At 44.4% G+C, this 22469-nt stretch overlaps 1 long non-coding RNA gene and 2 pseudogenes across 1 annotated transcript; 2 read left to right on the top strand and 1 right to left on the bottom strand.

Moving 5' to 3' along the window:
• The first annotated feature begins 1404 nt into the window (after window positions 1–1404).
• On the top strand, window positions 1405–4912 carry LOC100840387 (annotated as a pseudogene).
• A 10324-nt stretch (window positions 4913–15236) lies between these two features.
• Window positions 15237–18048, bottom strand: LOC112269290 (annotated as a pseudogene).
• Window positions 18049–19407: 1359 nt separating this feature from the next.
• Window positions 19408–20163, top strand: LOC112269428. The gene is made up of 3 exons (XR_002961277.1): window positions 19408–19506; window positions 19653–19716; window positions 19819–20163. It is a non-coding gene; the product is annotated as an uncharacterized LOC112269428 (long non-coding RNA).
• The last annotated feature ends 2306 nt before the right edge of the window (window positions 20164–22469 follow it).

The following is a 22469-nucleotide window of genomic DNA, read 5'->3' as shown; positions in this document are numbered from 1 at the left end:
TAGATGTAGATAGGAGCTTATACTCTAAAAAAAACTCCAATTTATTAAATTTTAAAAAGACTTTTTTCTGACATCGGGAAATATATACATATATAATCAAAGGGGTGCTACTAGAGCCGCCCACTGAATCCCAAAGGAAGAAGAGCAACCAAGAACAGCGAGAGGAGTAAAGAGGTGCAAGGAGAGCGAGGATGCACATGAAGATGTGCCAGGATCCAAGGCTTCCGATCCGAAGTTAGCGCGTTGTTGCTAAGGCTAAATCTTTCAATATACGAAGATATGTTTTTTTTTACTTGCAAAGACTTCACAGTATGTTGAGATCCACAAGGACTAATTAAATTTTAAAATGGCAGCCAGGGTAAGTATGGAAACAAGTTAGACATGTATTGTTATAGTTCTTCCCAAGAAAACATAGAATTTTAATACTCTCTCCGATCCATAAAAAGTGTCGCCCACTTAGTATAAAATAGGCGACACTTTTTATGGATTGGAGGGAGTAGGACAAACAAAATTAGGTTCCTACAAATAGCAAATAACATACTCCCTCCGTCCAATAAAAGATGTCTCAAGTTTGTCAAAATTTGGATGTATTTAGACATGACTTAGTGTATAGATGCATTCAAATTTAGTCAAAGTTGAGACATCCTTTGTTGGACGGAGGAAGTATATACGAGACTAGCAATTTACTTTAAAAGAACTTGATTTATGGATGTTGCCTGTGCAAATGCGCGGGCCGCTGTTCTAGTTTTATTAACATTACAAGTATCACCAGAATAACAATTAGTAGTCTTTCCTAAAACCAGAGATGGGAGGCGTTAATACTGAAAATTACATTTTTCAATCAAGGCAATAGTAGAATCGTACATAAGTTGGTCAACTAACGGGATGACTGATAACAAAATGACAATCCATTGTTTTAACTTTGTGATCTTTAAACCACCAGCAAGCAAAGAATCTAATGATGAATGTGGTGTGCAGGAAGCAAAGAACTGGCAGCATTGTTTAGAGAGAGAGAGAGAGGAGCAAAGCATCCAAAGACAAGGAATGCTGCTAGCTAATGTCTACTAAGTTTATACCCACATTCCATAGTGAGCACAGGCATATGCATGTCTGCGTGCAACTTTCAATTTCATCTTTGACCTCATCGATCTAGTTTTTCTGCCACTGAAGCATTTAATCGAGGCACGTAACAATACCAATCCTTGTACGTACGTATGTGCATATTAATTAACTCCTCCAAATTTTACAAATCTTTTCTTCAACAACGCATCATGTTAATTCTTATACATGTTAGGAAATTAAGGAAATTAGATCCGAAGTTGCTGCAGATTGACCCATTGGTTAGGGACTCCAACTTTAGATGCTGCCTGCTGGCATTTGAATTATTAATTGATTCGATCCGTCATGTCTGAAGAACCTGGACCGAAGGTATTCCTTCATGCACCTCCATCATAGATGATTAGTGCAGCAGATTTGTTACTTGGTATCTGTAGCTAGTCAGCTCATCTGGGATCTTTCTATTCATAGGAAGTTTTTACCTTTCTATTCACACCTGTCGCTGCTAGCATTTGAACTTTGAAAAAATGTGCGGTCTTCTGCACTTCATTATTCGCACACTCTATCAGGGGAGCCATTCTATGATACTTGGTAGGTACCATGAGCTATCACTCTCTCGCGTGATTTTTTTTATCATGGCTTCCCTATTTATTTGAGTTCATATTTTATGTCTTACTAAATTTTATGGCATTGTTTTAGTTATGATGCGCCTTGTAATTTGAAATGAAAGAACTAAAGAAATGAAGTTGAAGGTGATATAGTACAAACCTCATTTAGGGTTATGTTGAATGCTGCAGCTGATCCAGGACGCGGCAAACAACATCGATGCTGCAGGGGAAGAGAAGGTTGGTATTTTTTAGGGTAGAAGCAAAGGAAATGTTATCTACTTCCATGGCTGGGGAGGATTAGGAGCGTCTGCTGCTCAAATTGGTACCCCAACGCCTGAAATCCTCCACAGGATCAAACAAGTTTGACAAAGTTATTCATGTGGATTGCTCGGTGTGGAAAAGCAGGAGGGCCCTGCGAAAGGTATCCGCGGAGGAGCTGGAGCTTCCGCAGTCGGTGATGGCCATCTTTGATCAGGGGATGAAGAAGATGATTTCAATGGGGTGGACCAAGAACTTAGAGAAAAGGTGGGAGAGGTCTGGGGGCACATATTCAGAAGTTCATTTACTAGCAAATGTGTGGTCATCTTTCATAATGGAAGCGACGGATATGTTGATTTATCCGAAACTGGTATCCCTTTGTACCCACATCTGCGTAACCCAATGTTGTGGACCTCCAATGGGTTGCCCCGAAATTATTTGCTCGCAGCAGGGATAACATTTTCCGATACGTATGTGCAGAAGCTTCTGGAAAATACCTGTGTTTTTCTTCGTGGTCATTTTACTGTGGAAGAGAACGAACTTGGTAGTGCACTGTGGGGCATAATTCATGAGGAGGCCAAGGATGCTGCCACTGCAAGATACGAAAGGCATCGACTGGGCGACACATGCTTCCAACTTCTGGGTATGTGATGGAATTGTACAAGGTGATACATCAGCATGGGAGATTAGTGATGCTATGGAGAGTTACATGCACTTGGACTGGACAGACCACACTTCTTTTTCAACCACTCATCATCCGCATCGAGATGTGCCACGACAACTCCCGATTTGATGCTCTTCTTCTTCCAAGATTACTAATATGCCTCCAAAGGCGACTTCCTTCTTTGTATCTCACACAATACTATCAATAGGCATATTCCAACATTCAGGGAACAGCATTAGCCTGTGTGTGTTACATGTCTCCTTTTGCACTCTCAGTTTTGCATTACCTCCCTTCCTCTGCGGCAGTAACCTAAGGTTCCTGTAGCTTGACCATTGCAGAGACAAGGAGAATCGTCAAACAAATTTTGTAGTGGAGCATCAAAGCCACAACAAAAGTGAATCATGGAAGGCGTTTTTTCGGAGGCTATGGGTGCTGGACTTGAGGTATACAGACTGGTACCAGTTGCTATCAGAAGAGATGATGAGTTTATTAATGGCTGAACTCAGAGAGTTGAATGTAGAAGGAGTCCAGAAAAAAGGAAAGAATTGGAGCATCACTGAATTTTTTGGCTGCGGAACTAGCCTTGTCAAGGTCTGAGTAATAGTCGACCCAACCCCAGCAGAGGACGAAGAGACAAGTGAAAATAGCCTTAAGATGGTCATGCCTCCATCGCTCTGAGTCATTTAGCTTCATCAACAAAGTTGTAACTGCTGTAAAAATATACTCCCTCCATTTTACAAAGGTTGTCGTATTTTGTTTCGTTAAGACAAGGTTTTGACCAATGAAAACTCTATTGATATGTGTTTTTTCATACATGAAATTTATATCAATGGATTCGTCTTTAAAAGTTCTTGCTAATGATCATGGTTTTGTATCATATAACTTACATATTAATAGAGTAATTCTTGGTCAAAGGCTTATCTTAACGAAACAAAATACGCCAACTTTTGTGAAATGGAGGGAGTATCTAGCATCTCCTTCCACGGTTCTTCTCGGTTGAAGAGTATACGACTCAGAGAATTTTTGGGAAACCTCGAAGAGCTTGACCTCTCGGGCACATCAGTGAAAAAAATTAACCTTAGAACAGTGGAATCTCCAAACCTCAAGCGTCTCATCCTGCTAGGTTGCAAGAATTTGTGTGCAATATTATGGCCACAAGAAAACAAAAGGATACATGTTTTGGAAGTGCTGCACATCAATACCATCCAATATGCGTCACCTAGCCATCCTAACTGAGAGAGTACATATCAATAATTCCTGCTATGTACATCTTAGTAAGGGATGCAAGGCTTCTTAGGTCGCTTGTGCCCATTAAAGAATATATCAATTCCTGCTTTGTACATATGGAAATGGATTCACCTTCTGCAAGTAGTACTGCTGTTGGTGGAAGTGAAGTTGCTCAAGGACTCGGTAGCCTACATCAGCCGGATCGTTATATACACGCAAGTTGCTACGGAAGCCACCTGCAGGCTAGTGCTCCTACTAAAGGTGCAATCGGCTGGATGTTGTGGGATTGCCAAACTAGTCCATCTCCAGGGGATAGAGACTGGTATGTTCACATACAAGATGCAGATGAGACGAAGTTGGGAATTACTACAGGAACAAGGGGGCAGCTTTGAAGGAACTAGTACGGGTGCCGCTTTACCCCCAAGTTTCATATGTGATAGGGCTTGGTCGCTTCACGTGCATGATAGCTCGCCCCTCACTTGCATCCCGTTCCCAGAAGGTTCAACCTGGTATTGCCTTGAATTGTGCCAAGTCGAGAGGTGTCCCAAGCGAGGCGTTGTCTTTGCTACTCCCCAAGAAAGTGGTGGTGAGAACATATTTTGGTGCCTGTTGCGTTCTACATCTGGAACTGGAGTGCAATATCCCAGCCTGCTGGACAATCCTTCAAAGACCTAGTATTCTTTGCCCCAGGCTCATACATGTGCTACTTTGCCTTGCGACACTAGAGACACTAGAGATTGTCTGTGGCGTTGATCTGAGGGAGGTCTTCCCTTGCGACAAGAGGCGCAGAAAATTGTAATTTTTTCCAAGCTAAGGCAGATCCACCTGTACGACCTTCCCACTCTGCATCGTATTTGTGGGAGTAGGATGTCTGCACCCAACTTGGAGACTGGCGAGATCAGGAGCTGCTGGAGCCTTATGCGCTTGCCGGCCCTCAGCAGTAACACCACCAAGCGGCCCAAGTTGGACTGTGAGAAGGACTGGTGGGACAACCTGGAGTGGGACGGGGTGGAGGCAAACCATGACCATTCACTAATCCAAGCTGACCCACTCAAAGTACTACAAGGCCCAACTGTCAAGACGCCCTCTACTCAGGTGAGAGCTATATATGTGCATTTGTCTGTCATGTCGTTCATAACTGGATGTGTCAACCGACTTAATTTTGTTTTTCTATCCGAACTATAGTTCTGATAAAACCTTCTCAGTGACGATTTGCTATGTTGCACTGCAGGTCATCAATCCCTTCCATGAGTTGATGCTCTTGTAACAGATAAGCTAGAAAGCTGATGTCTTCTCTGTAGTGTATGGTTGTGTGTGGATTTCCTTGTTTAGTCTTGCTTGATTGGCCTGTGTGTACTCATCATCTGCACTGCCATGGCTTGTTCCTTTGCAAGTGCACCGATCTACCTGTATTGTCATGGTGCGGTGGTGCATGTGTCTTTTAGTTTGGTTTGATTTGGGTTGGTTTGGTTTGTGGGTCAACTTTGCTCGATCGATCAAGATAAGCATCGAAGTGTCTATCATCTGGTTCGATCTATGATGACTGAACAAGCAGCTTTGACCAAGAGAGAAATAAATAAGAGTGCATTCCGCTTGTGAAACATGAGCACCCTGCTCTGCTCATGCTGCTGCTGTGCTCTCCCCTGTATGTGTTGTGGTGTGTGATTCCTCAGCTATGGACTTATTCTTGTAATATGATTTATCTATTACTCTGACTTTGATATAAATGAAGATGTCGATTTTTGTGTGCCATATATAAATCCATTGCTTCAGTTTTCATATTGTAGCTTATGTACAAGACCACGGAGGGCCAAATCTGAAAAAGTTTTCAATGCATCGAGACGCGTTTTCTTGAAAAAGTTTTCATACTGTAGCAGACACTTGAAGGTCATGGCTTTTTTTCTGCACTTATCATATATAAGTTTGTAACTTTGGATCATTTTAGTTAAGCATTGAGTATTGTATTGTATTATGTTAGGCTGTTCTGTTGTCTGGCCAATGAACATATTTGAGAGGCATGCGTATATATTTTCTTTCAATTTATGCTAGAAAACTTTTTTTTTACTCTAGTACAAATCTAGTACAACTTTGCATTAAATCCAAGACACTTATTATGGATCGGAGGGAGTACTAACTAGCTTGAGCTTAGCAGATTTGGGCTACAAATCTCTCAATGTTGAAACAAATGAATATTTCAAGGATCCTGCACGGTAGTGAACCTCATTTTCCTCAAAAGACAGAAGTTGTTCAGTAATTAGCCCTGGACTTTATTTCTTGTTTTCATTTTTGGATGAATTGAAACCTGCACAGCTGTACTTACCTATGGCTATTGTCTATGAAGTGATCCTATTCACCCAACTGTTTCCAAATTAGATATCTGGTGCTGAGATATTCGAATGCATTTTTCTCAATCCAAACAACATCCATCATGGTATAACATGTACCAGTACGTGTTTCAAAGTGTTTCAAAGTATCAATTGGCTTATCTGCCATCTACAAAGCTTTCTTACTTCCCAGTTGCAACAAACAACTCCCAACAAGAAAACTTTCAGTAAACAGCTATCGACAAGATGGAAAGGCTTGAGCTAGTGCTCAAAGTGGTGTATTGGACGTTAGATGACATATCCAGTGAGCAACCAAGGAGGTTCAGTCTCAAAAAGAAAAATGGCCAAGGGGGTTCAACCGAGATGGAAATAACTTTACTTTTTTCTTGTGCTTGTGGGTGAAATAACCTTTTTTTTTGCTCAAACCAAACCGGTGACCCCATTTTGCAGCGGTATCAGGATTCAGGAGAGGGAAATGCATAGAAACAAACTGTATGCTGGTATATATGATTTTTTTTAGCAAATACATCCAAACAAAGTACTTGACATCTTTTAAAAAAAAAACAATGGGCAGCATTTTCTCATTCATAAATAAGTTGTTCGTTACCGATAATGGTCCTGATCTCATTACAACAACGATTAACATGAATGAAACTACAAGATTAAAACTTTGCAGCACTAGATTTGATGTCCTGGACAATGGCGCCAATAAGGGATCTGTCGATGCCTACATCTCGCACCTTGTTTATCAGCGTTAGGCAGTCAGAAGCTACCTGAACCTTAGCTCTTTTGGCGAAGATGAGGGCTTGACGAACAGCAAGAGCTTCAGCCACTTCTGGGTTTTGGATATGATCAAAAGCACATCGATTTGCTGCCAATAACACCTCTTGGTGGTCACATGCCACAACGCCACAGCCTGCTCGTCTTGAGTGGGAAAAGATCGCAGCATCCACATTGATCAGTAACAGGCCTTGCGGCGGCAGAGACCATTTCTGAATTGATATCGAGGTCTCACGCCTGTTGCAGCCCGTTGAACTGCCATTATACAAAGTAATGAAATTAATATAAGCCTTGATTTTCCCCACCACACGAAGAGGGTGAGCAAGTGCCTCACCATTACGAGAACAATTTCTGTTCTCCCAAATATGCCACATAGCAACCGCTAGGATCATGGAGTGGTCAGCCGGAGCCTCAGTTATCCAGTCCAGCATCCATTGGCTAATATGAATGAAAAAAAATAGTTTTAAGGAAATGCCATAATCCTTCTTTAATTGCTTCCAAATTTCTGTCACATATTGACGAAGTAGGAAACCTGTAGGTAGGCAATTGTGAGTTATTCTCCATAGTACAATCTTCATCTTGTTTGGGCACTGAATTGTCCATAGTTTCTTCCAAGCCTTCTCCATGGGATCTTGTTTTGATGAGGAGCCTTTACCTGAAAAACTCCGGTTATTCCAGAATCGATAGGTTCTCAGCAAATTATATGCTGATCTAACCGTGTATGCAACAGATTTGGAGTGGGACCAGGAAGGGAAATCATTATACCCCTCTATGCTAATAGGTATGCTTAAGATTTTCTCTGGTATCTCCTCCGGAAATTAGTTTTTTATAGCACTTTCATTCCACCTATGCTCGTTTTCCAACATGAGAGAGTTTACTGTTTGGTTAACATCTATGTAAGGGTAAGCCAATAAGGTGGCAGGGATGATACCTTGGATCCAGTGACCCTAAGAATGCTTATGTGCTTACTGTCTCCAACTCTCCAGAATATACCTTTCTGCAGTAGCTTCTTGTCATGCATGATACTACGCCAAGTGTATGAAGATGATCTTGGACATTGTGCTGTCCAAAAATCCCCGTCAGGCTAGTATCGACCCTTTAGCACCCGGGCGCTTAGAGAATTTGGTTTGGTCAATAACCTCCAACATTGTTTTCCAAGCATAGCTTGATTAAAGATTGCCATGTCCCGGAAGCCCATTCCACCCAATTACTTTGGTGATGATAACCAGTCCCAAGATCTCCAATGTACCTTCTTCCCCTCTTCAGTACCCTACCAGAAGTTTGATATTGGTTGCCTTAGCTTATCACAAATAGTTAAAGGAATCTGGAAGCAACTCATGACATATGTTGGGATGCCCTGAGCCACCGACTTCAAGAGAACTTCCTTACCGGCCCTTGAAGGGGGCGATCACTCCACCCATTAAGGCGTTTCCGTAGCAGACCAGTGAGAAAATTAAAATTACTCGTTGGGGAACATCCCACCCAGGTTGGCATGCCAAGATATGTCGCTTGCAGCGACTCATCATGCACTTCCAATTTTTCCTTCACCTTTTTCCTTGGCCTGTGCATTACAGTGTGTGCCAAAGAATATTGAGGATTTTGTAGGTTGATCTTCTGCCCTGATCCATCACAGTAAGTTCGCAGTGCGGATTTAAGCCCATTGATGCTTATATCATCTCCTTTAGTGAAGAACACACTGTCATCAGCAAACAATAAGTGGGAGATAGGTGAACCATTTCTGCCATTGGATAACCTTCAATTGACCAGATGCTTCTTTTTGCTGCAACAAGCAAGATAGGCCTTCAGCATATAACAAAAATAAATAAGGACTTATAGGGTCCCTTGTCTAATGCCTCTAGTTGGCAAAAAGGACTCGGTTAAAACACCATTTACTTTAACAGCATATTTAACAGAAGTTACACATCTCATGACCATTTCCACGCAACTGGTGTTGCAACCGAATTTCAAAAGAATTCCCCTCAAATAATGCCAATCTACCCTATCATAAGCCTTTGTGATATCTATTTTCAGGGGAAAAAAGGATGTTTCGCCTTCTGTTTTCGGATTGTGTGCAAGCATTCATAAGCAACTAGTATGTTGTCAGTAATTAGTCTCCTGGGCACAAAGGCGTTTTGCTGTTCAGAGATAATATGCGGCAAAAAGAGTTTAAGGCAATTAGCAATTACTTTAGAGGCTATTTTATAAATGACATTGCAAAGGCTTATTGGCAGGAAATTATAAAGCGTATCAGGATGATTAACTTTTGGCACAAGGACTATTACCGAATTGACAAAAGCCTTCAGGAATATCTAGCCCCAAAAGAAAGCCTTTTGCTGCTGCACAAATATCTTCTCCCAATAAATCCCAATGTTTTGATAAAATAATGCTGGGAAACCATCTGGCCCTGGTGCCTTGGTTGGACCCATCTGGAACAAAGCAGACCTGATTTCCTGAAGCGATCCCCCTTCACCAAGGGTTCGATCTCTGTGCTTACTTGTGCTAGTCCCTGGATCGACTCACTAGCACACACAGTTCAAGATGTAATACCAAGATACAAAGGTCAAAAGTACTTTATTATATCGTATCATCCAGAACTTAAATTGTACTTACAAACTTGCATGACCTCTTAGGCCAGCATAAACAAATAATGTTCAAAACCATGACAACAATGTATCATGAAGCTGCAGCGGAAAGGTAGAGTAAAAGGGCCTCATCTACTCCCAGAGGAGAGAGCATGCTGGAATGTAAGCACATGACCCATGACAAAACGACGAACCTCACTCATCGTCGGATCCACCTGCATTGTTAATTGCAGCCACTACGTGGTCAATACATTTGAATGTATTGACAAGCTCACTAGAGTTATAAAGGACCTACCAAGTACATGCATAGTTTGGCTAAGTGGGGTTTGGCTATTTTGCATAAAAGCATCATTATTCAAATCCTATCATTTTTTTAGACAAATAGTTTTGAATTCTATTGGACACGGGGTAGAAACACCCATGCTCCTATTAACCTAGGCACATTGAGTAGAAACATCAATGCTCCTACCCAGTTCAAATCATTCATTTTATTAGGAAATTAGAATGAGTGAGACTTTCCTTACAGCTCCAATATCCAGTTGCTCATAATTGTCCGTAACCGGGGACACGGCTAAGTACTTAGTTTGACACTCTCGAGAGGTGGTACACTTTACCCACAAGAATTCGACGTGTTAATCCCTTGCTGTCCTCCGGGTGGAGTAGCAACGGCATCGACTTCAAGAATTTTCAGAACATGTTCACCCAAACCACCTGAGGGACCCGCGCTCCCACCTACACAACTACCTCAGTACAATCCCTCGGATCTGGGTAAACATTTCTTACTCCATCCAGGCAGAGCCCATATTACCATGTGGTTGTACTGGAAGCTACTAAACAGGAAACTAGTCCAGCCTCTGGTTATCCTGGGTGGCATCCCACATTGTGACGAAGGCGCTCCCCGAATCCACGGGAGAGACGTCCATGGACGATCCATCTCCGAATCCACGGAGACTCGACTCAGAGGGACCCATAGAAATGGACCTAACGTCACGACATCCGAATACTCAAAGCAGCCCACCCAGGACGGTTCATTGAATTACTTGTTTTATCATACACTAGGAAAACTATATTTGTAATTCAATAGTATCACATTGTAATAATACCACCCTCGTATATTATCATAGCATAGCATTTTACTACTACGATGGCAATTGGTGGTGAAGTCATGGCAAAGGTATGCTATACTATTAGGACAGATCATAGCTAGCATAGATACAATAATAATCCTGACAATGCAACTAATAAAATCTAGTGCACAATAAAATAATGGCAATTGGTGGTGAAGTCATGGCAAAGGTATCGCAAGGTTCGCTCTCCGAGAATACTATACAATCAACAAACATATACACACAATACAAACATGACAAAAGAATATGTATGCCATGATGCGATGCAAAACATGTGACATGAGTGGGTTGGTTTTATTTGGGTGATCTACTGGTCCAAGGCGTTGATAATTAAGCACATGCAATTAGGGTTTTTAAATAAATTGCAATGGCTAGGGTTTAAACTCTAAAATGAGGTTTTATTGGCATCAGCCAGATAGATTAGTTCAAAATATTTGTTTCTCTGTCCCATTGGACAGAGGACAATAAAACAAAATTTTGGGCACTTGTTTCATTCAAAAGGACTTCTAGATAATTAGTTATGATTTAAAAGGCATAAAACCCTAATCTGTAATTTGAATGTGATTCAATTATTCAAATTTGAAATTGGACAGTGCCAAAAGATTCTAAATTTCCTAAGGATTCCAAAAAGGTGTGGATCACTAAATTTGGCCAAACAGATTTAAAGTTATGATCATTTGAAATAACAGGGGCCTATCTGCAAAATGCCATTTAATTAATCCGGGAAATTAAAAATTAGATTTTCATTTTATTAACTAGAGCCACGTGGCGCGTTCTCATTAGTGCGTACCGGTTCGGTTTAAGTGGATTAATCCGAGCCGTTAGATCTAACTTATAAAGATCGGACGCTCCACAGTGCGTACCGGTTCGTCTTATAAGTGATATAATCCTAGCCATCGATCTAGATCGGACGGACGAGGGGCTAGGGTTTCTTACCGGGCGGCGCCGGCTGCCGGAGTTGGAGGAGACGGCGGCGCGGGCACGGGCACGGGCGCGGCGGCGCGGGGGCGCTCCGGTGACGTGGGCGCGACGGGGAAGACACGGGGAGGCGCGGCGCGGCACGGCGGAGACGGGGGTGCGGTCGGCGGCGCTCGGGGACGGCGCGGTCGGCGCCTAGGACGAAGACGGGCGGTGGCGCGGGCGCGGCTCCGGCGAAGGATTCCGGCGGCCTGGCGGCGTGCGAGCGAGGGAAAACGGGGGGGAAAAGAAGAGGGAGTCGCGGGGGTTATATAGACGTGCTCGGGCGTGAAAATGGAAGGCCGGAGGAGGAGATTGCGGCGGCGGGCGCGCGGGGACGGCGGCCGGAAATCGCGCGCGTGACCGGCGGCGCTTTCCTTCGGGGAAGACGCAGCTGACAGGTGGACCGCACCTGTCAGCGACTGCGGGCGCGCGCGCGGACCGGGCGGTCTGGGCCGGTCGGGCGCGGTCGGACTGGGCCGGTTCGGCCCATTTTGGCCGGGCCGGTCCGGTTTACCTTTTTTTCTTTTTTCTTTTAGGCCTTTTCTTTTTTCTGTTTTTCCCATTTCTTTGATATCTTTTGTGTTTGAACTCCAAATTGGTCCAAACAAATTCCAGAAAATTTGTAAAATCATGTTCTACCAAGATACCACTTTTAGAAGTAGTTTCTCTTCAAAATAAAATATGTAAAAATACATTTGCCCTATAAATGCCTTTAGGGCCATATATCTGTTTAAATAAAATACTTTTTCAACTCCAAACAATTATCCAAAAATTATGGGATAGCTCATATGTGCACTAAACCCCTTTTATATATAAACTTTAATGGTTTGAAGATCCAAAGCTCAAATGGGTGTAAACCCTAGGGTTTAAAATGAAAAGAATCTTTCCAAAGCCTTTTGAGATTCAAAATTTGAATTCAAATATGCAATTGTGGCATGATGTTTATGAATGCAATGCTCATGTAAAGGTTTGAAATTTTGGGATGTTACATTTCCTCATTAGTGTAATCTTTGCACAGCTGTTCATTTATTTCATCGGTTACCTTGTGGGGTACAGCATTCAGGACTGCTTCTAGGGGGAGTCACATGGTTCAGAGGTGAACAAATTGGAATAGAAGTCATGCACCATTCTCCTAATTCCCTCAGGGTCCTCACATAAAGAACCATCAGTTTTCGTCAAGAAAGTAATCTTGTTGGCTCTTCTTCTTGCCGAGGCCCCTAGCATGAAAAAACTGGGGTGTTACAATCACCTTCACGCAACCACTCAATTCTAGAACGTTGCTTAGCCATGATTTCTTCTCTTTCATATAACTCATTAAGTGTGCACTCAAAGCGGCTTAAAACTCAAAAACACAGCACAAAGAGGGCCTCGTTTCAAAAAAAAAGAAGCCTGGCTCCCCTCACTCCCTCAGTGGTAGTAGTGGCAGCGGTGTTGGATTCTTGGGAATTGAGGAGTTCGGCATTCAGAGCATTGGCGCATGAAGGTTGTGTGCAATCAATCTCAAAATATGTGATTGGGAAATGGTATGCATTGGGTTTGTTTGGATCATATGATGGATGTGGAGGAAGGAAGTTAACCATGTCTGAGAGGGGAGGAGTGGCTTTGGGTGTGAAAAATCTGAATGTGAAATGCTCTATTTATAGCCAAAATTCGGCACAAATTCAAAATAGAAGGCACAAAAGGGCCTATTTTTTTTAGAAAAAAGCCCCCCCTAAGGCCCGGCTCCCACATCCGCCACAGTTTCCTCACCCGCGCCAATCTCGTGCCGCCACATATCCCCGCGTCCAGCCGTTTCCCCCGACCAATGCGCCTCCCTGCGCTCGACACGCGTCCCCGCGCCCCCCGCTCCCAGCCTGTTGCGCACCCAGGAGCCCCGCCAGGCCGACGCACGCCTAACCGGGCCGCCAACGCTACTGGGCTTTCTACCTCCCACACCCTGCAAAGTAATCGGGCCTCCATGCCGTGTCGGACCTTGCGTGCGTGCCGGGCCGCACTTAATTGGGCCTGTGCCGGGCTAGGCGTGGCACAGCTGGGCCCTCAGCCTGGCCCGGGCACAACAGGGCCAATCCCGCCAGGCTTTCGGGCTTCGCAAAAAAGTCCTCCTCAACTCTAAAACCGAGCACTTATCCCCTCATCTTTCAAATCACCCCGTAGGCCAAATCGAGCCTGTTCCGCAGACGTTTCACAGGTCGCCGCCACCGCCGTCCCACCACTCACAACCTCTTGGCCGCTCCTGCCGCCGTGGAAGCCTCCAACGCTACCTGCCGTCTTCCCGACCCGGATCAAATCTGCCCCATGCCGCAGAACCATATCCCTCCATCGGATGTGCCGGCCGTGCTATTGGTATTCCTCCTCCTGCATGGGATCTAGGTGCTAGTGTTTAGGGTAGACTTCGAGGAGAGCACCTGATGATAGGAGGAATCAATTCTGCGATTTTGCGGCTGGCCGTTGCCGTTGCTGGATCCGGCGCTGATGGGGTCCATCTCGCCGGCGCCTCCGCTCCCCTGCAGCTGACCCCGGCGCCAGACCACCACCAAGATGACGAAATCCAGCACCCAATAACCAACCAACAACAATCTGCATACAATACAAAACAACCATCAGGCATAAGAAAAAAAAAACCCGGTAAACAGATCTGCAATAGCTCGCCGACCACAACCCAGAGAAGGAAGCAGCGGCGAGATCCTGAATTCCGGCCAGACAAGCAGGTCGACGAACGGAGCTACTGCCACCAGAAAATCACCGCCAAATCCCGCAAGACGATCCACCACCGAAGCAACCGATCGCCTCGAAGCGCTTATATAGCAACACCACGGCCGGAGCCAGCGCACGACGGACAGACACCTAAGTGACTTTGAGAGAACCGCGGATGACAGTGCCGCCGACGGAAATTACGAGAAGAAACCGGAGACACCTAGCGATCGAGAAAGATCGGGCATGACAGTGCAGCGATGAATACCGTAGAAGGAACCACGCAGCGCAGTGATGAAAGCGACCCGTCGATCATTCTGAGGACGAAGAAACCACCCGGCTGTAATTCTTGTATCTTATTTGGATGAATATCTTGATGGATCGAGCAAAGCTGATCAACAAAACAAAACGAAACAAATCCAAAACCAAACTAAAATACATACCGTCATACCATGACGATGCCGGTAGATGCACTTGCAGTAATGCCATGGCAATGCAGATGCAGAGCGCACACACAAACCAATCAAGCAAGATCAAGCAGGGAAAGCCGCACATAACCATACACTGCAGAGAAGCATGGGCGGATCCAGCATGTAGCCAGTGGGGGCCAATGCCCCCACTCAATTTTGATATACCATTACAAATTTTAGATTTTCACCATTGATGCTCCCTCTAATTTAACTTATACCTCTTAAGAATGTTTAAGTGCCCCCTCTCAAGTTTTCTGCTGGCTCCGCCCATGCAGAGAAGATATCAGCTCTCTAGCTTATTTGTTACAGCATGCTGATACCTACACCAGCATCAACTCAAGGGGGGGATTGATTACCTACATTGCAGCATAGCAAATCGTCAAATGAGATGATTTTATCAGAACTGAACAATGGATAGAAAAACAAAATTAAGTTTCCTGGCACATTCAGTTATGAACAAAAGGACAAACATATGCACATATATACCTCTCACCTGAGTAGAGTGCCTCTCGGCAGCTAGGCCTGCTTGTAGTACATCGAGTGGATCAATTCATAGAGCCAAGGGTGGTGGTTTTTTGCCAGCCTGTCCCACTCCAGGTTGTTCCACCAGTCTTTCTCACAGTTCAACTTGGGCCGCTTGGCGGTGTTACCGCTGACGGCCCCTGGCCGGCAAGCGCCTAAGGCTCCAGCAGCCCCTGATCTTGACAGTCTCCAAGTTGGGTGCGGGCATCCTACTCCCACAGATAATCTTCTGCTCCTCTTGGTGCTTAGGGTCCAAAGGGAAGACCTCCCTCAGATCACCACATCACACAATCTCTAGTCTCTAGGCTAGGCAAAGTGGCCATTTCCTCAGACAAGGGTAGCACATGTATGATCCAGGGGCAATAATCCAGGTGTAAGGACACTAGGTCTTTGAAGCATTGTCCAGCAGGTTAGGATATTGCACTCCAGTTCCAGATGTAGCACGCAACCGGAAGCTGGGATGCCCAAAATGTGGTCAAGCACCAAACTATGTTCTCTTTTCCGAGAAAACGCAAAAGCATTGTGTCTCGTTGTATTGAAAAGGTAGAAGAGCAAGGAAAATAGGCAATACCAAGTTAAATCTTCTGGGAATGGGACGAGCTACCATACACGTGAAGCGACCAAGCCCTATTTCATATGAAACTTGGGGGTAAAGCTGCACCCATACTAGTTCATTCAAATCTGCTCCCTTGTTCCTGTCGTAATCCCCACTTCGTCTCATCTGCATCTTGTATGTGAACATACCAATCTCTATCCCTTGGAGATGGACTAGTTGGGAAATCCCACATCCATCCGATTGCACCTACATTAGGAGCACTAGCCTGCAGGTGGCCTCCGTAGCAACTCGCATATAAATAACCATCAGGCTGATGTGGGCTACCGATTCCTTGAGCAACTTCATTTCCACCAACAGCAGTACTACTTGCAGGAGATGAACCCACTTCCATATGTACACAGCAGGAACTGGTATATTCTTTAATGGGCACAAGCAACCTAAGAAGCCTTGCATCCCTTACTGAGATGCACCAATTGAAGTGAAAGGATGCAGACAATCCAGCACAAGCCTCCTTGGTACTCTCATAGTTAGGTTGGCTAGGTGATGCATATCAGATGGTGTTGATGTGCAGCACTTCCAAAACATGTGTCCTTTCATTTTCTTGTGGCCATAATATTTCACAGAAATTCTTGCAACCTAGCAGGATGAGACGCTTGATGTTTGGAACTTCCACTTTTCTGAGGTCGAGGTTTTTCACTGATTAGCCCAAGAGGTCAAGCTCATCATGGTTTTCCAAAGATCCTCTGAGTAGTATACTCTTCAACCGAGGACAACCATGGAAGGAGATGCTCGATATCCCGACAGCAGTTACAACTTTGTTGATGAAGCTCAATGACTTGAGCGATGGAGGCATGACCATCTTAAGGCTGTTTTCACTTGTTTCTTCGTCCTCTGCTAGGATTGGGTCGACTATTACTCGGACCTTGAAAAGGCTAGTTCCACAGCCAAACAAATCAGTGATGCTCCAATTCTTTCCTTTTTCCTGGACTCCTTCTACATTCAACCCTCTGAGGTTAGCCATTAAACTCATCATCTCTTCTGATAGCAACTGGCACCAGTTTGTGTACCTCAAGTCCAGCACCCATAGCCTCTCAAAACATGCCTTCCATGATTCGCTCTTGTTGTGGCTTTGATGCTCCTGTACAAAGTTTGTGTGATCATCCTTGTCTTTGCAAGGGTCGAGCAACAGGAACCTTAAGTTACTGCAGCAGAGGAAGGGAGGCGATGCAAAACTGCGTGCAAAAGGAGACATGTAAAACACGCAGGCTGCTGCTGCTGCCTGAATGTTGGAACATGCCTACTGGTAGTACAGTGTGAGCTACAAAGAAGGAAGTTGCCTCTGAAGGCACATTAGTAATCTTGGAATAAGAAGAGCAGCAGATCGGCAGTTGTTGTGGCACATCTCGATGTATGTAACTCTCCATAGCATCACTTATCTCCCATGCTGATGTATCACCTTGTAAAATTCCATCACATACCCAGAAGTTGGAAGCACGTGTCTCCCAGTCGATGCGTTTCATCTCTTGCAGTGGCAGCATACGTAGGAAGCAATCCTCAACTATCCTGTGGTCGATGCCGATACACTCTGCGACATCCTTGGTCACCTCATGCATTATGCCCCACAGTGCACTACCAAGTTCATTCTCTTCGGCAGTAAAATGACCACGAAGAAATACACTGGTACTTCCCAGAAGCTTTTGCATGTACGTATCAGCAAATGATGCTGCTCATAATGAAACACTGGTACTTCCCAGAAACTTTTGCATTCACGCACGTATATAATTTCGGGGCCACCCATCGGAGGTCCACAACATTTGGTTATTCAGATGTGGGTGAACAGGGATACCAAATTCAGATAAGTTGACATATCCGTCGCTTCCATTATGAAAGATGACAGCAAATTTGCTAGTAAATGAACTTCTGAATATGTGCCCCCAGACCTCTCCCACCTCCTCTCTACATCCTTTGCCACCCCATTGAAATCACTTCATCACACTGATCGAAGATGGCCATCACCGACTGCGGAAGCTCCAGCTCCTCCGCGACTACCTTTTGCAGGTACCTCCTGCTTTTCCACACCGAGCAATCCACATGGATAACCTTTTCAGGTCTTGGAACTACCAATTTGAGAGCAGTGGCCATGGAAGTAGATCATATTCCTTTGCTTCTACCCTCAAGAATACAAAATATCACTTCCACTGCATCGTCGATGTTATTTGCCCGATCTGGATCAGCTGCAGCATTCAACATAACACTAAATGAGGTTTGTACTTTATCACCTTCAACTTCGTTTCTTTAGTTCTTTCATTTCAACCTACAAGGCGCATCATAACTAAAAAATTCCCTAAAATTTATTAAGACATATACGAACTCAAATAAATAGGGAAGCCATGATAAAAACACATGAGAGAATGATAGCTCATGGTACCTACCAAGTACTGTAGAATAGCTCCCCTGATAGAGTGTGCAATAATGAAGTGCCAAAGACCACACATTTTTCAAAGTTCAAATAATAGCAGCGACAGGTGAATAGAAAGGTAAAAAGCTCCCATGGAGAAATGACGTATATATTCTTTACTGTATAACTAATGAAGAACTGGAGATCCTTGATGAGCTGACTAGCTACAGAGACCAAGTAACTCACAAACCTGCTGCACTAATTATCGACGATGGAGGTGCATGATGGATTACCTTTGGTCCAGGTTCTTCAGACATGACCGATCAAATCAATTAATAATTCAAATACCAGTAGGTAGCATCTCTAGTTGGAGTCTCTAACCGATGGGTTAATCTGCAGCAACCTCCGGATCTAATTTCCTTCCTTTCCTAACATGTATAAGAATTTGGAGAAGTTAATTAAAATTAACATGATGCATTGTTGAAGAAAAGATTTGTATAAATTTGAAGGAATTAATTAATATGCACATACGTATGTAAAAGGATTGGTATTGTTAAGTACCTCTAATCGCGGCACTGGCAGAAACAAACTAGATCGATGAGGTCGGAGATGGAACTGAAAGTTGCACACAGACATGCATATGCCTCTGCTCACTAAGGAATGTGAGTATAAACTTGGTACACATTAGCTAGCACCATTCCTTGCGTTTGGATGCTTTGCTCCTCCCTCTCTAACAATGCTGCCAATTCTTTGATTCCTGGCGCACACCACATTCATCATTAGATTATTTGCTTGCTGGTCGGTTTAAAGATCACAAAGATTAAAGTTAAAGACAAAATAAATGGACTGTCACTTTGTTATCAGTCATCCCGTTGGTTGACCAACTTATGTATGGCGCTACTATTGCCTTGATTGACAAATGTAATTTTCAATATTAACTCCTTCCATCTCTCTTTTTAGGAAAGACTGCTAATTGTTATTCTGGTAATACTTGTAACGTTAATAAAATATGAAAGAATCCTCACATGCAATACTATGTGTTTTACACAAATTTGCACCAACATGAACGTTCCCGGTGAACTTGATGTGTAATTTTCGTAAATGACCCATTCTTAATTTTAATTACCCTTCTGGCATGTTGAAAACACTTCGGAGCGCCGCTCCCATCAGCGTCTTCTAACCCAGAGGTGATGGTCTCCGACGTTAATGGCACATGTCCTCCGTGCCCCCGCCACCAGGGGTCACCATTGCATCTGATAAAACTGGCTCTTGAATAAGCAACAGTAAGTACTTGCCAAGGAAATATCAATGGCAGGAAAGAGACTACGATATTCTGTTATGCTCCTCCTCTTGTCACAGGGATGAACACCCTGCATTTTGAAGATCTATTTTGTTTGAAATATTAAGAATGTGTGTTGACACTTGACAGAACACGCTAGCTCTGTTGTTCTAGCAACAGCCGAGATAGTCTATTCTAGTTGACTCAAACAAAGGTAAACGAGGCCTAATAAATGATGATAACATTATTTAGCAAGATATATACAACAACAATGCCCTAACAAAATGATTGCTCATGTTTTACTGTTGTTCTTCAGGAAAGGGAAATACCAAGTGCTCCCTGCAGGTCTCAACGGCAAGAAATGGCGGGCATCCAAACTTGAATTCGCCTCACGTCCACTGTGTCCAGCACCTTCTACCATTAGTGATGATACTGCACTTACCCCATCAGCATGGTTCCCACCACCGAAGACCCCCACTGCTGCACTGCAGTTTGCATAATTCTGTGACATAAGGTCAGGTGAAATATTGTGAGGCTCATTTAGTAATTACATAACTGAGATTGACTTCTACGAGATTCCATGCACATGGGTCATGCACAGCATGCAGCAAGAGTTGCGAACATGAAGAACATTCGCTTGTGGTCACCACAAGCAAACAATATCTGAACAAAAATTGTTTGAGCACTGCACAAGTCAAGCTTATAGGCAATGACTGTACATTAATTTGTATGTCTAATATACGTTAACTGAATATTAACATCAAGATAGCTAGCTGCGACCGCCCCATTTGATCAATTCATAACCAGAGTAATAGACTTACACTCTAGTAGTCTATGATTCTATATGCATGGCATCAAGGTGAACAACGGTCCACTAACCTTGAGTAAAGAAACAACAACACAATCCATTCGAAGCCACCATTAAGAAAGCATCCTTAGATGTTCCAGTAATCATTCCTATGCAGTTACTCATTACTGCCAATACAAAATTGACCATAAACATGAGCCAGTAATATGGTCAATAAGTCACCAGATAAACAATAAGTCCTTGGGGGAGAAGTTCTTCAGCATTGTCAATCTAGTTGATGGGTAAGAGATTTGATCAAGTTTTCAATTCTAGAAGCAGACCACAAAACCATACCTGATCCAAAAACAGTGAAAGAGTTTAAATTGCTGCCATGGAGTTGTGGCAATTCACAGCCAACCTACGACCAAGAAAAATGGACTACAAATATACTCACCTACACAATAGCACAACAGGGGAACCGGCGGAATAACCTTTGACGTGTGATCTAGTTGCGAACATGCAGAATATTCGCTTGTGGTCACCACAAGCAAACAATATCTGAACAAAAATTGCTTGAGCACTGCACAAGTCAAGCTTATAGGCAATGACCGTACATAAAAATATCATAGTTTTACACTCCAAGTCTCTAGCCATGGAACCAATACTGCAGAGTTTGACTCTAACCACACATGAAAAGGGCTAGTTTTCCTCGTTCTTCAGCCTCAAGCCATGTTTTGGTAGGCACCGGTAATAACCGAGCCTTACATCTCCATGGTAAAACTGATAAGACACACCAAGCAAGGAACGACAGACATACATAGCAGAGATTCTTACGGTACAAGGACAGAATTTACACCCCCTTGTAAATAACATGCTCAGTTCAAAAATATGGTTAGGCAGATCAACCTAGTCCCTGCTCTCTAGGTTTAAGAGGTTCCACAATTTCTCCACAAACAGCACATCCATAACAGTTTTGCTACGAACGATTGCATGTACAGTAACAAATACCACAAGCGAACCAAAAAAAGAAACACATGACCAAATCCTAGAACCTGCAAAAATCAGGCATACGAATCAGTAGAAGCTGCAGCGAAGGCAAACCTGCAAAAACCGACAGAGAAGAGAAGCAATACCTCCTCCACCACCACAGAGACGGCCTGCAAGAAACAAAAGCCATCAATAAACAGCGCATGTAGCCCCAAATCGCATAAAACCGAGTACTTAAGCAGCTTACGAAAGAGGAATGAATAGCTCCCGCCTGTACTTAACGGCCCATAAGCTTCAAACTCGTGGTGGATCTCCATAGTATTGGGTCACTGAACTCTGTCCTCTCCCCTCCTCCTCCTCTTTCTCTCCTTGGTCTCCCTCCAACGCGCTCCCGAGACGGCCTCCGCCTCCCAAGCCGCCGCCGCCAGACGACATGAAAGCGCCCAATCCCCTCCTCCTGCGCCATAAGAAGCCGGGCTCTGTCCTACTGTACTGGGCCTCCATACCCATACGGAGGCTCGGCCCACGTATTAAAATTTCCCGTGCCCGCTCCCGCTTATATCGTCCGTCCCTCTCCCCTTTTCTCCCCTCCCCTTCCGCCATTGCTTCCTCTCTCCGAGCCCAAACGAGCACCGTCCTCCCCAAATTGACATCAACATCCTGACCGAAAGGCTCCACAAGAAGCACTAGGCCGCCGCTCCGCAGAAGGTTCTTGGGTGGGCGGTCTCTGCAAGAAGCACTTCTCCGGCCACTGCGCCGGACCAAAGAGGCGTCAGGCATCCATGGCTAAAAAGAGAAGAATCGTCAAGAACCCAGATGGGGGGATTGCGCCCGAACGCGTGGAGAAGAAGAAGGCAGCACCTCCCAACGCGCTCCCAAGACGGGGTCCCAATCCTCAAGAAATGCTGCCGGGGCACAACAAGAAGGGGTCCCGATCGCCACCCCAAGAAAGGCAGCCGGAGGAGAGGCTGACCACGGCGGCGTGGCTGCGGGCTTTCTTGCACCGCTACCTGCCCGGGCGGCTCCTCCGTGTCTTCAGACTTGGCGCTCCAGGCTTCTACGAGACCGCGGCTACCACCCGCGGCGCCGATCAAGACTTGCCGCCGGGGCCTGTAGAGGAGAAGAAGGAAACCATTGTTATTCGGCCAGCCCTGCTGTACGGGGCTCCCCTGCACAATTCGGCACGCCACCAA

This window comes from Brachypodium distachyon, chromosome 5, assembly GCF_000005505.3.
Source record: "Brachypodium distachyon strain Bd21 chromosome 5, Brachypodium_distachyon_v3.0, whole genome shotgun sequence".
Taxonomy (NCBI): Eukaryota; Viridiplantae; Streptophyta; class Magnoliopsida; order Poales; family Poaceae; genus Brachypodium; species Brachypodium distachyon.
Note: the sequence above shows the minus strand (reverse complement) of the source record. Positions and strands in the feature narration are given on the sequence as shown.